General features: G+C 40.1%; 1 protein-coding gene across 5 annotated transcripts in view; it reads left to right on the top strand.

Annotated features, from left to right (window-relative positions):
- Positions 1-14767, top strand: part of CENPP (centromere protein P) — a 387615-nt gene that overhangs the window by 100007 nt on the left and 272841 nt on the right. The window lies entirely within an intron of this gene.

The following is a 14767-nucleotide window of genomic DNA, read 5'->3' as shown; positions in this document are numbered from 1 at the left end:
GAGTTTGGTATGGGTTACCATTCCAGAGTGTCAGGTTTTTCCTTCTAGCTTCTCCAAAACACTGGCAGCTAAAAGAAATATCAATATTTTGATTCAGCAGTCATACTCATTTGTTAAATCCTGTCTTCTCTGTTTTAACACCTTTTTCTTTGATCCATCTCCCATTCCAATAAACTAATCAAGACACCTGGAATGTGTGGGATCACATCTCTATCTAATCAAAAAGTTAATACCCACAATTGGGTGCATCATATCTCTATGGAGATAATCTAATCAAAAGATTCCAACCTATGGTATTGAATAAGGATTAAAAGAGACTGCTGCCTCCACAAGATGGGATCAGGATTAAAACACAGCTTTTCTAAGGCACATAATTCTTTTTAGGGTCCACCCTCTGGACCCTAAAAAAAGACATGTTTTTCCCATATACAAAAGACATTCATTCCATCACACATCAGAAACCCTTAAACCATTTCAGTAACAATACAAATACAATGCAAGGGTAAAACTATTACAAAGGCTCATCAAAGTCAGCGACAGGCATTGACACTCCTAAGTCAGTATTCTCCTCTTGTTCTGGACCTGTGAAACTCAGAACAAGTTATTTGCTGCCAACATACAAAGGAACACAGGGGTCACTGGACCCAAGCAGTCTCAGACTGCTTTGCAGGGCAAAGTCCATTAGATTTCAGAGTTTGAGAGAATTTGTCTTCAGGGCTTTAGAAGGGCCTATGGCTTCTAAAGGGCCTATGCAGCACCCTGCCTCTCTCCAAACACAACCTTGGGGGAACAGTGGGGAGACCACCTTTTTCTCTCCTCCATCCTTTCCAAGAATCGGGGCTGCACCTGGGCTTTCTGCCATCTCTAGAGCACATGCTCAACCTCCCCATGTGGTGGGGGCCAGGTTCTCCCCAAACCCCAAGGAATGTGCTCCACCCTCTGCAATGCCTAAGGCAGCACAACTCTTTCACTGCAATGAGGTGAGAGGTCCATCCTCTGCCTTTGGGGCAAACCGACCGTCCTCAAGTGCTTGGGTGGGTCCACTCTCCTGGCCTGAGGTTTCTTGACCTTAGACTCTAGCTTCCATAGTTGTGCCTCTGAACTTATTTTTCCTTCAGTGTGTCCCTTCTCTGTTCCTCTCAGTCCAGATTGGCAGCAGCTGCTTATACAGGTCCCGCAGCACCCTTGTTGACTTTCTATATAGTAAGTAAGGATTATACCCATCAGACAGCAGGAGTTTCCACAAATCTACAACTCCATCTCCAATCCTGGCTTTCTCTGAAATGGCTGACTGGTTACACATTTGGCCAAATCCACACTTAGGGTACCATTCTCTGTAGTCTCCCTTCCTGGAAGCCTGGAATTTTCCAGAACATCAATTTCTGGTCTCTTTGTTCCCAAGAGTTCAATTCTTAGCTTATCTCTTTCCTGTAGCATTTTGCGATAAGCTGCAAGGAGAAATCAGGCTGCGCTTTCCACATTTAATTTGGAAATCTCTTTTGCTAAATATCCAAGTTCATGGCGTTTAAAATCTGGCTTCTAGCCAATGCCACCAGTCAATTTTGCCAGGTTATCTGCCATTTTAAAACAAGAATTGCCTTCCTTCCAGTTTACAATAACACGTGCCTCATTTCTGTCTAGAACCTTGTCAGAAGTATCTTTGGAGTCCACATTTCTACCAACAGTCTCTTCAAAGCATTCTAAGCCTTCTCTATCAAGTTTCTTGCAACTTTTCTGGAATCGTCCCTTTATCCATTTAAAAAGCCATTCCAGACTTCTGGAGAAGATGGCGGCTTAGTAAGACGCGCGGGTCTTAGTTCCTCCTCCAGAACAGCTACTAGGGAAGGAGAAACGATACAGAACAGCTCCCGGAGCCACGACAGACACCAAAAAGACAGCGTAACCCATTCTGGAATGGCTGACTGGCTGGGAGAACCTGCTCCGGTGACATCGCCGAGGGTTGCGGGCTTCCCCGGGCCGGGGCGGCAGGCAGCCGGAGTCCCTCCCTCCCTCCTTCCCGGGCCGGCTGGGAGAATTGGACAGGCGGTCCCCTCAAGCCGCAGTGGCTGGCGCCCCCCACCCATGCGCAGCCCCCCGTACCAGCTGGGAGAATTGGATTGGAGATCCCCAAGCCGCGGAGACCGGAGACCGGTGTCCCTTCCAAACACGTGGCTTCCCAGTCCGGCTGGGAACGGTGGATAGGCACTCCCCCAAGCCGCGGCGGCTGGCGCCCCCCTGCCATGCTTGGCGCCCTGGGCTGGCTGGGAAATTTGGACAGGCGCTCCCACAAGCTGCGGAGGCCGGCGCCCCCCGACCACGCTTGGTGCCCCAGGCCAGCTGCGAAATTTGGACAGTCGCTCCCCCAAGCCGCAGAGGCTGGCGACCCTCCCCGTGCGCGGATCACCGGGCCGGCTGGGAGATTCGGACTGGCACTCCCCCAAGCCGCTTCGGCTGGCGACGCCCCCCTACAGTGAGAGTTTTCCAAAGTTAAAGGAGACACAGCATCTTTTACTGGTGGGACCCGCAGACAGATTAGCACCACGAGCGCCACCTACTGGGCAGGATAAGAAAAACAGAGCCCAGAGATTTCACAGAAAAATCTTTCAACCTGCTGGGTCTCACACCCAGGGAAATCTGATTAAATGCCCAGACACCAGCAGAAGATAATGGATCACACTCAGAAAATTGAAGATATGGCCCAGTGAAAGGAACAAACCAATAGTTCAAATGAGATACAGGAGCTGAGACAACTAATGCTGAATATACGAACAGAAATGGAAAACCTCTTCAAAAACCAAATCGATAAATTGAGGGAGGACATGAAGAAGACATGGGCTGAACAAAAAGAAGAACTAGAAAAACTGAAAAAACAAATCACAGAACTTATGGGAGTGAAGGGCAAAGTAGAAAAGCTGGAAAAACAATGGTTACCTACAATGGTAGATTTAAAGAGACAGAAGCTAGAACTAGTGAATTGGAGGATGGAACATCTGAATTCCAAAAAGAAACAGAAACTATAGGGAAAAGAATGGAAAAATTTGAGCAGGGGATCAGGGAACTGAATGACAATATGAAGCACACAAATATACGTGTTGTGGGTGTCCCAGAAGGAGAAGAGAAGGGAAAAGGAGGAGAAAAACTAATGGAAGAAATTATCACTGAAAATTTCCCAACTCTTAAGAAAGACCTAAAATTATAGATCCAAGAATGCAGCGCACCCCAAAGAGAATAGACCCAAATAGGCGTTCTCCAAGACACTTACTAGTTAGAATGTCAGAGGTCAAAGAGAAACAGAGGATCTTGAAAGCAGCAAGAGAAAAACAATCCATCACATACAAGGGAAACCCAATAAGACTATGTGTAGATTTCTCAGCAGAAACCATGGAAGCTAGAAGACAGTGGGATGATATATTTAAATTACTAAAAGAGAAAAACTGCCAACCAAGACTTCTATATCCAGCAAAATTGTCCTTCAAAAGTGAGGGAGAAATTAAAACATTCTCAGACAAAAAGTCACTGAGAGAATTTGTGACCAAGAGACCAGCTCTGCAAGAAATACTAAAGGGAGCACTAGAGTCAGATACGAAAAGACAGAAGAGAGAGGTATGGAGAAGAGTGTAGAAAGAAGGAAAATCAGATATGATATATATAATACAAAAGGCAAAATGGTAGAGGAAAATATTATCCAAACAGTAATAACACTAAGTGTTAATGGACTGAATTCCCCAATCAAAAGACATAGACTGGCAGAATGGATTAAAAACCAGGATCCTTCTATATGCTGTCTACAGGAAACACATCTTAGGGCCAAAGATAAATATAGGTTGAAAGTGAAAGGTTGGGAAAAGATATTTCATGCAAATAACAACCAGAAAACAGCAGGAGTAGCTATACTAATATCCAACAAATTAGACTTCAAATGTAAAACAGTTAAAAGAGACAAAGAAGGACACTATCTACTAATAAAAGGAACAATTAAATAAGAAGACATAACAATCATAAATATTTATGCACCGAACCGGAATGCCCCTAAATACATGAGGAATACACTGCAAACACTGAAAAGGGAAATAGACACATATACCATAATAGTTGAAGACTTAATTCACCACTCTCATCAATGGACAGAACATCTAGACAGAGGATCAATAAAGAAATAGAGAATCTGAATATTATTATAAATGAGCTAGACTTAACAGACATTTATAGGACATTACATCCCACAACAGCAGGATACACCTTTTTCTCAAGTGCTCATGGATCATTCTCAAAGATAGACCGTATGCTGGGTCACAAAGCAAGTCTTAACAAATTTAAAAAGATTGAAATCATACACAACACTTTCTCAGATCATAAAGGAATGAAGTTGGAAATCAGTAATAGGCGGAGTGCCAGAATATTCACAAATACCTGGAGGCTCAACAACACACTCTTAAACAACGAGTGGGTCAAAGAAGAAATTGCAAGAGAAATTAGTAAATACCTTGGGGCGAATGAAAACGAAAACACAACATATCAAAACCTATGGGATGCAGCAAAGGCAGTGCTAAGAGGGAAATTTATTGCCCTAAATGCCTATATCAGAAAAGAAGAAAAGGCAAAAATTCAGGAATTAACTGTCCGCTTGGAAGAACTGGAGAAAGAAGAGCAAACTAACCCCAAAGCAAGCAAAAGGAAAGAAATAACAAAGATTAGAGCAGAAATAAATGAAATTGAAAACATGAAAACAATAGAGAAAATCAATAAGACCAGAAGTTGGTTCTATGAGAAAATCAATAAGATTGATGGGCCCCTATCAAGATTGACAAAAAGAAGAAGAGAGAGGATGCAAATAAATAAGATCAGAAATGGAAGAGGAGACATAACTACTGACCTCACAGAAATAAAGGAGGTAATAACAGGATACTATGAACAACTTTACGCTAATAAATACAACAATTTAGATGAAATGGACGGGTTCCTGGAAAGACATGAACAACCAACTTTGACTCAAGAAGAAATAGATGACCTCAACAAACCAATCACAAGTAAAGAAATTGAATCAGTCATTCAAAAGCTTCCTAAAAAGAAAAGTCCAGGACCAGACGGCTTCACATGTGAATTCTATCAAACATTCCAGAAAGAATTAGTACCAACTCTCCTCAAACTCTTCAAAAAAGTCAAAGTGGAGGGAAAGCTACCTAATTCATTCTATGAAGCCAACATCACCCTCATACCAAAACCAGGCAAAGATATTACAAAAAAAAAAAAACTACAGACCAATCTCTCTAATGAATATAGATGCAAAAATCCTCAACAAAATTCCAGCAAATCAAATCCAACAACACAGTAAAAGAATTATACATCATGACCAAGTAGGATTCATCCCAGGTATGCAAGGATGGTTCAACAGAAGAAAATCAATTAATGTAATACACCATATCAACAAATCAAAGCAGAAAAATCACATGATCATTTCAATTGATGCAGAGAAGGCATTTGACAAGATTCAACATCCTTTCCTGTTGAAAACACTTCAAAAGATAGGAATACAAGGGAACTTCCTTAAAATGATAGAGGGAATATATGAAAAACCCACAGCTAATATCATCCTCAATGGGGAAAAATTGAAAACTTTCCCCCTAAGATCAGGAACAAGACAAGGATGTCCATTATCACCGCTATTATTCAACATTGTGTTGGAGGTTCTAGCCAGAGCAATTAGACAAGAAAAAGAAATACAAGGCATCAAAATTGGAAAGGAAGAAGTTAAACTATCACTGTTTGCAGACGATATGATACTATACGTCAAAAACCCGGAAAAATCCACAACAAAACTACTAGAGCTAATAAATAAGTACAGCAAAGTAGCAGGTTACAAGATCAACATTCAAAAATCTGTAGCATTTCTATACACTAGTAATGAACAAGCTGAGGGGGAAATCAAGAAACGAATCCTATTTACAATTGCAACTAAAAGAATAAAGTACTTAGGAATAAATTTAACTAAAGAGACAAAAAACCTATACAAAGAAAACTACAAAAAACTGTTAAAAAAAATCACAGAAGACCTAAATAGATGGAAGGGCATACCGTGTTCATGGATTGGAAGACTAAATATAGTTAAGATGTCAAGCCTACCTAAATTGATTTACAGATTCAATGCAATACCAATCAAAATCCCAACAACTTACTTTTCAGAAATAGAAAACCCAATAAGCAAATTTATCTGGAAGGGCAGGGTGCCCCGAATTGCTAAAAGTATCTTGAGGAAAAAAAACGAAGCTGGACGTCTCACGCTGCCGGAATTTAAGGCGTATTATGAAGCCACAGTGGTCAAAACAGCATGGTATTGGCATAAAGATAGATATATCGACCAATGGAATCAAATAGAGTGCTCAGATATAGACCCTCTCATCTATGGACATTTGATCTTTGATAAGGCAGTCAAACCAGCTCACCTGGGACAGAACAGTCTCTTCAATAAATGGTGCCTAGAGAACTGGATATCCATATGTAAAAGAATGAAAGAAGACCCGTATCTCACACCGTATACAAAAGTTAACTCAAAATGGATCAAAGATCTAAACATTAGGTCAAAGACCATAAAACAGTTAGAGGAAAATGTAGGGAGTTATCTTGTGAAACTTACAATTGGAGGCGGTTTTATGGACCTTAAACCTAAAGCAAGAGCACTGAAGAAAGAAATAAATAAATGGGAGCTCCTCAAAATTAAATACTTTTGTGCATCAAAGAACTTCATCAAGAAAGTAGGAAGACAGCCTACACAATGGGAGACAATATTTGGAAACGACATATCATATAAAGGTCTAGTATCCAGAATTTATAAAGAGATTGTCCAATTCAACAACAAAAAGACAGCCAACCCAATTACAAAATGGGAAAAAAACTTGAACAGACACCTCTCAGAAGAGGAAATACAAATGGCCAAAAGGCACATGAAGAGATGCTCAATGTCCCTGGCTGTTAGAGAAATGCCAATCAAAACCACAATGAGATATCATCTCACACCCACCAGAATGACCATTATCAACAAAACAGAAAATGACAAGTGCTGGAGAGGATGCGGAGAAAGAGGCACACTTATCCACTGTTGGTGGGAATGTCAAATGGTGCAACCACTGTGGAAGGCAGTTTGGCGGTTCCTCAAAAAACTGAATATAGAATTGCCATACGACCTAGCAATACCATTGCTAGGTATCTAATCAGAGGACTTAAGGGCAAAGACACAAACGGACATTTGCACACCAATGTTTATAGCAGCGTTATTTACAATTGCAAAGAGATGGAAACAGCCAAAATGTCCACCAACAGATGAGTGGCTAAACAAACTGTGGTATATACATACGATGGAATATTATGCAGCTTTAAGACAGAATAAACTTATGAAGCATGTAATAACATGGATGGACCTAGAGAACATTATGCTGAGTGAGTCTAGCCAAAAACTAAAGGACAAATACTCTGTGGTCCCACTGATGTGAACCGACATTCGAGAATAAACTTGGAATATGTCATTGTTAACAGAGACCAGCAGGAGTTAGAAGCAGGGTAAGATAATGGGTAATTGGAGCTGAAGGGATACAGACTGTGCAACAGGACTAGATACAAAAACTCAAAAATGGACAGCACAATAATACCTAATTGTAAAGTAATCATGTTAAAACACTGAATGAAGCTGCATCTGAGCTATAGGTTTTTTTTTTGTTTGTCTGTTTCTTTGTTTGTGTCTTTTTTTTTCTTTTTCCTTTTTTTTTTTTACTGTTGTTATTATTTTTATTTTTTTCTCTATATTAACATTCTGTATCTTTTTCTGTTGTTTTGCTAGTTCTTTTCCTAAATCGATGCAAATGTACTAAGAAATGATGATCATGCATCTATGTGATGATGTTAAGAATTACTGATTGCATATGTAGAATGCAATGATTTCTAAATGTTGTGTTAATTTCTTTTTTTTCTTTAATTAATAATAAAAAAAAAAAGCCATTCCAACATGTTTGGTATTTGCAGACCACAGCAGCATTCCACTTGTACGGTACTAAAATCTGTTCTAGTTTTCTAGCTTCTGGTATATTTCTGGTATATAAATATAGAATGCTATATACCAGAAATGGAATGGCTTTTCAAAAGGGGAATTTAATAAATTGCAAGTTTACAGTTCTAAAGCTATGAAAGTGTACAAATTAAAGGAAGGCTATAGAAATGTTGAAGCTAAGGTATCCAGGGAAAGATACCTTGGTTCAAGAAGGCCGATGAGGTTCAGGGTTTCTTGCTCAGCTGGAAAGCCATATGGTGAGCATAGCGACGTCTGCTAGCTTTCTCCTCCAGGCTTTTGTTTCATGAAGCTCCCCTTGGGGCAGCTTCCTTCCTCATCTCCAAAGGTCTCTGGCTGCGCATGCTCTGCTGGTTCTTGTGGCTCTCTCCTCTCATGGCTCTGTTGCTCTCTCCAAAGTGCTTCCTCTTTTAAAAGGTTCCAGTAAACTAAGCAAGACACATCTGGAATGGGTGGGGTCACATCTCCAACTAATAAAAACGTTAATACCCACAATTGGGTGTATCACATCTCCATGGAGATAACCTAATCAAAAGATTTCAACCTATAAGTACTAAATAGGGATTAAAAGAAACTGCTGCCTTCACAAGATGGGATCAGGATTAAAACATAGCTTTTCTAGGGCACATAATCCTTTCAGACCAGCACAGGGCCCATTACTTAGCTCCTCTGGGGCAAAACTCTTGGTTCTGACTTTCTAAGCATCTCTCTTGGTATTTCAAGCATCTCCAAATGTCTGCATCTATGTCAGCTCTGAGGCCACTGTATTTTCTCCAAAATGTCTCCCCTTTTAAGGGAGTCCAGTAAAGTAATCAAGACTCGCCTTGAATGGGTGGTATCCATCTCCATCTAATTAAAAGGCTAAATCCACAATTGGGTATATCACATCTCCATGGAAGTAATCTAGTCAGAAGGTCACACCAACAATTGAATGGTTCAATCTCCATGTAAGCAATCTAATCCAAGGCTTCCACCCTACAATATTGAATCAGAATTAAAGGACATGGCTTTTCTTGGGATATACAACACTTTCAAACCAGCACACATGGTTACTTTTTGCTTGTGACAAGTAGTCCAGATATCTTTCCACATTTCTTTTCCTTTAAGGGGGCAGCAGACAGTAGTCCATTGCTCTTGCATTCATGTGGTCATCCACACTGCCATGCCCTGGTAACTTGCCCAATTGTCAGCACAAATAGTTAGTGCATCTCCTGGTTGGTGAACAGTGACCATCCAGATAACCCTTAATTCAGCCCTTTGGCTGCTTTGCATAGTCTCAGATTCTCACCATAAAGTGCCCATACTAAGGTTGCACGGGTATTGCCGTCGAGTTGGCAGTCTGCCCCTGTGCTGATCCATTATTACACAAGGCAGACTTGGGTATACTGCCATACCCGTCAACAGTGGGCACAGAGACAGCCACCTTGAGAGGCTCAGCAGGGAGGGGCAATGTTGTTCTTCCACACAGGAAATTAGTCTTAGGATATCATGCATTTCTGCACTTAAGGGGCTGTTGTTAGAAATGCTGCATTGTACCAGATAAGTACATACCCACCCCAGTAATGGGGATGGCTGTTCTTAATTTCACAAGGCATTTCTGAGTAGTCCTTCAACTTGCAGTAAGGCACTATAGGAAGCACACAGTTGTTTTTCTAAGGGACTGTACCACAATTTTGCTCCTTTCCAGAACTGAAACCAAAAGCCCACAGGAACTTGCTTTGCCTGTTGCCTTTGGCCACCCAAAGCCACTATAGAAACTGGCTATATTTATTTCATCTGTGTCCAGTCCCAATAAAACCTGAGCTAGTGTGATGGCCCATCTGGCTTTTTCTAAAGCAGCCTGATGTGAGGTATCCCATTCCCAGGATAGCTTTTCCTAAATCAGAACATACATAGGTTTTAACCTTTGGACTAAGTGAAGAATGGAAGGTTTCCAGTTTCCAACAACCCCAAGAAAACCATCAGTTGCTTTGGAGTATGCACTACAGGAAAACATTTTACCTAATCAGTTACTACAAAAGAAATTAATTTTGCCTTTCCCAACCATACAATACCCAAGAATTTGACAGGGCATTCAAGGCATTGCGGTCCACCATGATCAGTTGCCCTTCCCCAGTTGTTAAGATGAAATAGCAATGATCCTGAGGCTTTGTTTAGTTCTGGAAAAGAGTTACTGGTTAACGTGACATCATCAATATAATAAAATAGAGTCACATTTTTCCATTTAGCCAAATCCTTTACTGTAAGCCCATGCAGATAGTCAGACTATTCGAATAGCCTCCTGAGAACATGATGAACATCCTTTGTTGTTCTTCCCAGGTGAGGGTGAAAACTGGTTGACTGGCCCTATTTAAGGGAATAGTAAAGAATCATTGTTAATTTCTTGTAGTAAAGAGGCAACCTTTAGAACGCCATATACAAAAGTACCGTCACTCTACCCTTTACCTCCCAAATCTCTTCTTTTTTCTCCTTTTCATTATCAGATAAAAAAATCTACAGGACCTCAAGCCTTTGAATCCCAGTCAGGGGAAGCCAGGATATGCCCTCTTGCTCTAGTGTATAGGCATCTAATATTTCTGAACTCTTAGCTACAAGGCTAGCTCTCATTCATTGCATCTTCCAAATCTGCTGATTTCCCTGTCTTTCTGAAACTGTCCACTGCCACGTCCCACCCCCTACCCCACCCCACCCTGGGCTTACAGGTTTTTCTGTCTTTCTCAAGACAGCTTGTCATAGCTGGCCTTAACATACACAACAGCCAACTGACTGCAGTGCAGTCAAGCAAGTGGGCAACCCTTCCCTGCAGCAGGGGAGCAGGATTACCCCTGCAAAGTCCCCCTTCCCCAGACTCATGCTCTCTATGCTGGCGCCTCTCCTGGCTAGCGTGCCAAATGTTCCAGCCCAGCACAACCCCGAGACCAAAGAACATGCTAGACAGAAGATTACCCAGAGTTTAATTAGGGGCTTACCTATAGGAGGAAAGTCTTCCAGTGGCAGCCGGTGGGAACATGAAGGCCAGCACTCCATGCCAAAAACCAAAAGGCAAGGGTATGTCAAGAGCGCAGCTTATGAAGTTTAACAGTCTCCCGAAATTTGGTTACAGTGGGTTTTCATCAGACTCTCATGAGATTTGATTACCAACAGTGATATGGGGGGGATGGGGCAGAGTTTTACATTCTTTGACCTTTAACGTCTGTCCTGGTCATGTAAGTGGTGGTGTCACTTGCTTTCAAAATGGAGGAGGGGACAGGCCCCAGACCCTGAGTCCTTACAATTACTTTCTTATTTAAGGGTCATCATTCCTATGAGGTCTTCTTAAGTCGTTCTCTATCTGCTTTTTAAATTCTCCAGCATTTTATTCCGTTTTTATTACTGTCTTATACTATGCCCTAGTACATGTATATTCTAAGTAGAATATACACTCTTTGAAGCTAAGAATTAGGTCTTGCCTATTCATGACAGCATTTACTAATAAAAATATACTGATTACATTGACAAAGTCACTACAAATTCAAATTCTTCCATATGCTGAGGTAAAAAATGGCAAAGGAACTAAAAAGCCAGATTCTTTGAAATCCAGGTAATCAAGATTAAAAGAAATCCAGTTATATTTCTTACTAGACTTAATTGATTTCTAACAGAATACATTTGAAGCATCAGCATATTCTTATTTTATTATATGTGCCATCATTACCAGTTGCATTGCTCAGTTCATGTAACCTAACCTGTCTAGTTAGGTTATTTTTTAAGAGGAAATTTGAGAGTGTATTTAAAATACTAGCTTATTTTGTCAGTCAGCTTATATAAATTCAGGGAGAAAATACCCAAGCAGAATAAAATGGCATTTGTTCAATTAAAAAATTTATCATAACATTCCTTTTATTGGAGGTTGAAAAAAACTCTTTGTTTTCATATATTAAAATTATATTTTTAAAAGTACATTGAGGGCAGGCCACAGGGGCTCAGCAGGCAGCGTTCTTGCCTGCCACGCTGGAGATCCAGGTTCAATTTCTGGAGCCTGCCCATGCCAAGAAAAAAAAGTACATTGACTGTCTTCAGTGGTAGAATGCTCACCTCACATGCAGGAGACACGGGTTCGATTCCCCACACACACACATACACACAAAGTACATTGGCTATCAAGTTCTGGAAAATATACTGCAATTGTTTAATTTGTCTCAAGCCTAAATTCAGCTTAAATTCAGGAAAACTTTTCCATAGCTCTTAAATACCTTTCATTTTACTTACTGAAATTCAGTAATTTATTCCATTACTCCTGTCCTGAGGTTATTCAAATTTTAATAATGATCTAAATACTATGGTTACCATTGCAAAGGTATTGGAAAAAATATTAACAAACATCCCTGTTCTGTAGTTTTCTATGCTTACGTTTCTAATCTCCAGGCTCAGTAAAAAGAGTTCTAAACCACACCTCCCCATCTTTTCTCATGGCTGCTTTGGGTGCTTAGTCCCTGGGGGCAGGGATAGGTTGCACAGAAAGAATGAAACCTGTTGGTTGAACTTGGACTTGAAAGTTTTATGTGAGGGCAGGGTGGGATTTAAGATTTCCTACATCCTTCTTTTGAGCTGTTTTCAATTATTAGATCTATTTCACTAAAAACTGTGGCAGGAACAATTGGAAAAGGTCTTTGCTTTTTTCTAGAGGCAGCCCTTTGGTAGTTTTCTGCTGCCTTAGAAAAATTCCAGAGGCGGTACTTTCTAATGCCCAGGTTTGTTTACAGTAATTACAAAACCAAGGATTTGAACTTTGTGGCCCAGAGAGTTTTTTCCTTTTTTCTTTAATTTATATATTTATATAAAGATGCCTATTTATTTCTAAGCAGTTCTCTTGAAGAACTTTGTGTTAATTTACTATTACCATCTGGAGGTATGAAAAAATGCATTGAACAGGCAGATAGACACAAATAGTTACACAAGAAACAAAAGCACAGAAATACTTCTGAGAGGGACAAATAAAAGATTGAATGTACATTATCTCATCTCATTTCTGCCTTTTTGTAGACCAATTTTCACTGTGATATCTCTAACTTTAACTGTAAAGGTATTATTTTTCATTTTAAATCATAGGGCCAGATTATGTTACAGAAATAAGCCATTTTCTCATAGATTGATAACTAAAATCTTTTCAATTTTCAGTACAGCCCAAAGGTTCCCACTTAAAAAAATTTCCATAATCAGTAACTAATTAGGAACACTTGACCAATATAAATGCAGTAAGACACCAACTAACAAATTTAAGCAGGCACTTAACACTTATATTTAAGTAACACACTAATTAATAACTAGACCAAACACACCAACTAACAATTAAACAGGCATTAAATGCTTAACACATCGATTAACTATTAAACAAGCATTAAACTCTTACTATACCTAGACAGCACACAGCTAGCACTTAAACAGGCCTACTTAATTTCATTAAATACCAATCAGTTGTTGGAGTACTCATTTTACAGGGCTTCAAACCCCGTACAGAACGGTACCCAGAAAACAGGAGTAGAGCTCAGAGTAAAGGGGATCGTTCTAGAAACAGGACCAGACCTTAAAGCCAAATCCAAGGGGATTCGAACCACCATATTAACTCCCCGATTCACTTTTACCCAGATGACCCACTCACCCAGTCAGATGTCTGGACTTCGAACTAGAAACGGTTTCTCTCTTTGAAACTTCTTAAGGTACCAAAGGGCATGGAGTGCTGGCAGAACTGAGAAAGCCCAGTTGCCGAGCCTCTAGATTATAGAATGTCCAGTGGCCACAAAAGGCTCAATTTCCATGTTCTGTCAGGGCTCTAGAACCTCAGGCAGATAGTCTCCTTGCTTCTTTGGACCTTTTTGCCCACCAGAGGGATTCTATATTGTTGTTGGACAAAGGTGGTGGAATCTTGCCCATGCACTCAAATGACCAGTTCCTGAGACACAAGGGTTTCAAAGAGAGAAAAAATTTATTACTAGGTGTGTGGCAGGAGATCAGATGGCCTACTGGTCCAAAAATCTGTCTCCCCCAAATTGTAGTAATTTGATAATTGTATAACATCAAAAAATGAGCAGGTTTTAGGATAATGAGCACAGTAGCTACAGATGATATAATTAGAGGTAATTTAATTACTGAGCATGTGCAAATTGATTACATGCCTAGTCACAGAATATATGTAAGAAAATGGTGGCCTTAATATGATGGGTGTGATTTTTAGTATTATGGTATTATAATGAGATATAGGTGCCTTATAGGTTAAGTATTATAGTATTATAATAATTTTTAGTATTATAATGAGGTATAGGTGCCTTATAGGTTAAAGCTAAGCTGCTGTCAGGTGGGCCCATTTTGGTTAAATATAGTTGCAGTTATCTAGATAACTTTGGACTTGGTGTGGGTTAGTTCAGGGCTGACCTAGGACCCTTCATTAATAAACATTAGGGGCTGTCTTTAGTGATCACAAATTCTAAATTAAGAAAACTGGATAAATACAAGTAAAGGTTAGTCACAAGGTTTTTACCACAAGGGTACAAGATCAAGGCTATACAGTCATTATCAGACATCAAGGCAGCTAGATTACAATTTAGAGATTTCAGGTACCTGTCTACTCTAATATACCAGAAAAGTTAAAAGAAACATCTACACAGTAATTCGGTAATCAAAATCATCCCTTAAATCCCAATTTCTTGGTTACAATGTGACCTTTGTTCCTTACGCCCC

The sequence above is a fragment of the Tamandua tetradactyla genome, chromosome 2 (assembly GCF_023851605.1).
Source record: "Tamandua tetradactyla isolate mTamTet1 chromosome 2, mTamTet1.pri, whole genome shotgun sequence".
Classification (NCBI taxonomy): domain Eukaryota; kingdom Metazoa; phylum Chordata; class Mammalia; order Pilosa; family Myrmecophagidae; genus Tamandua; species Tamandua tetradactyla.
The sequence above is the reverse complement of the archived record's forward strand: the minus strand, read 5'-3'. Positions and strand labels throughout refer to the sequence as shown.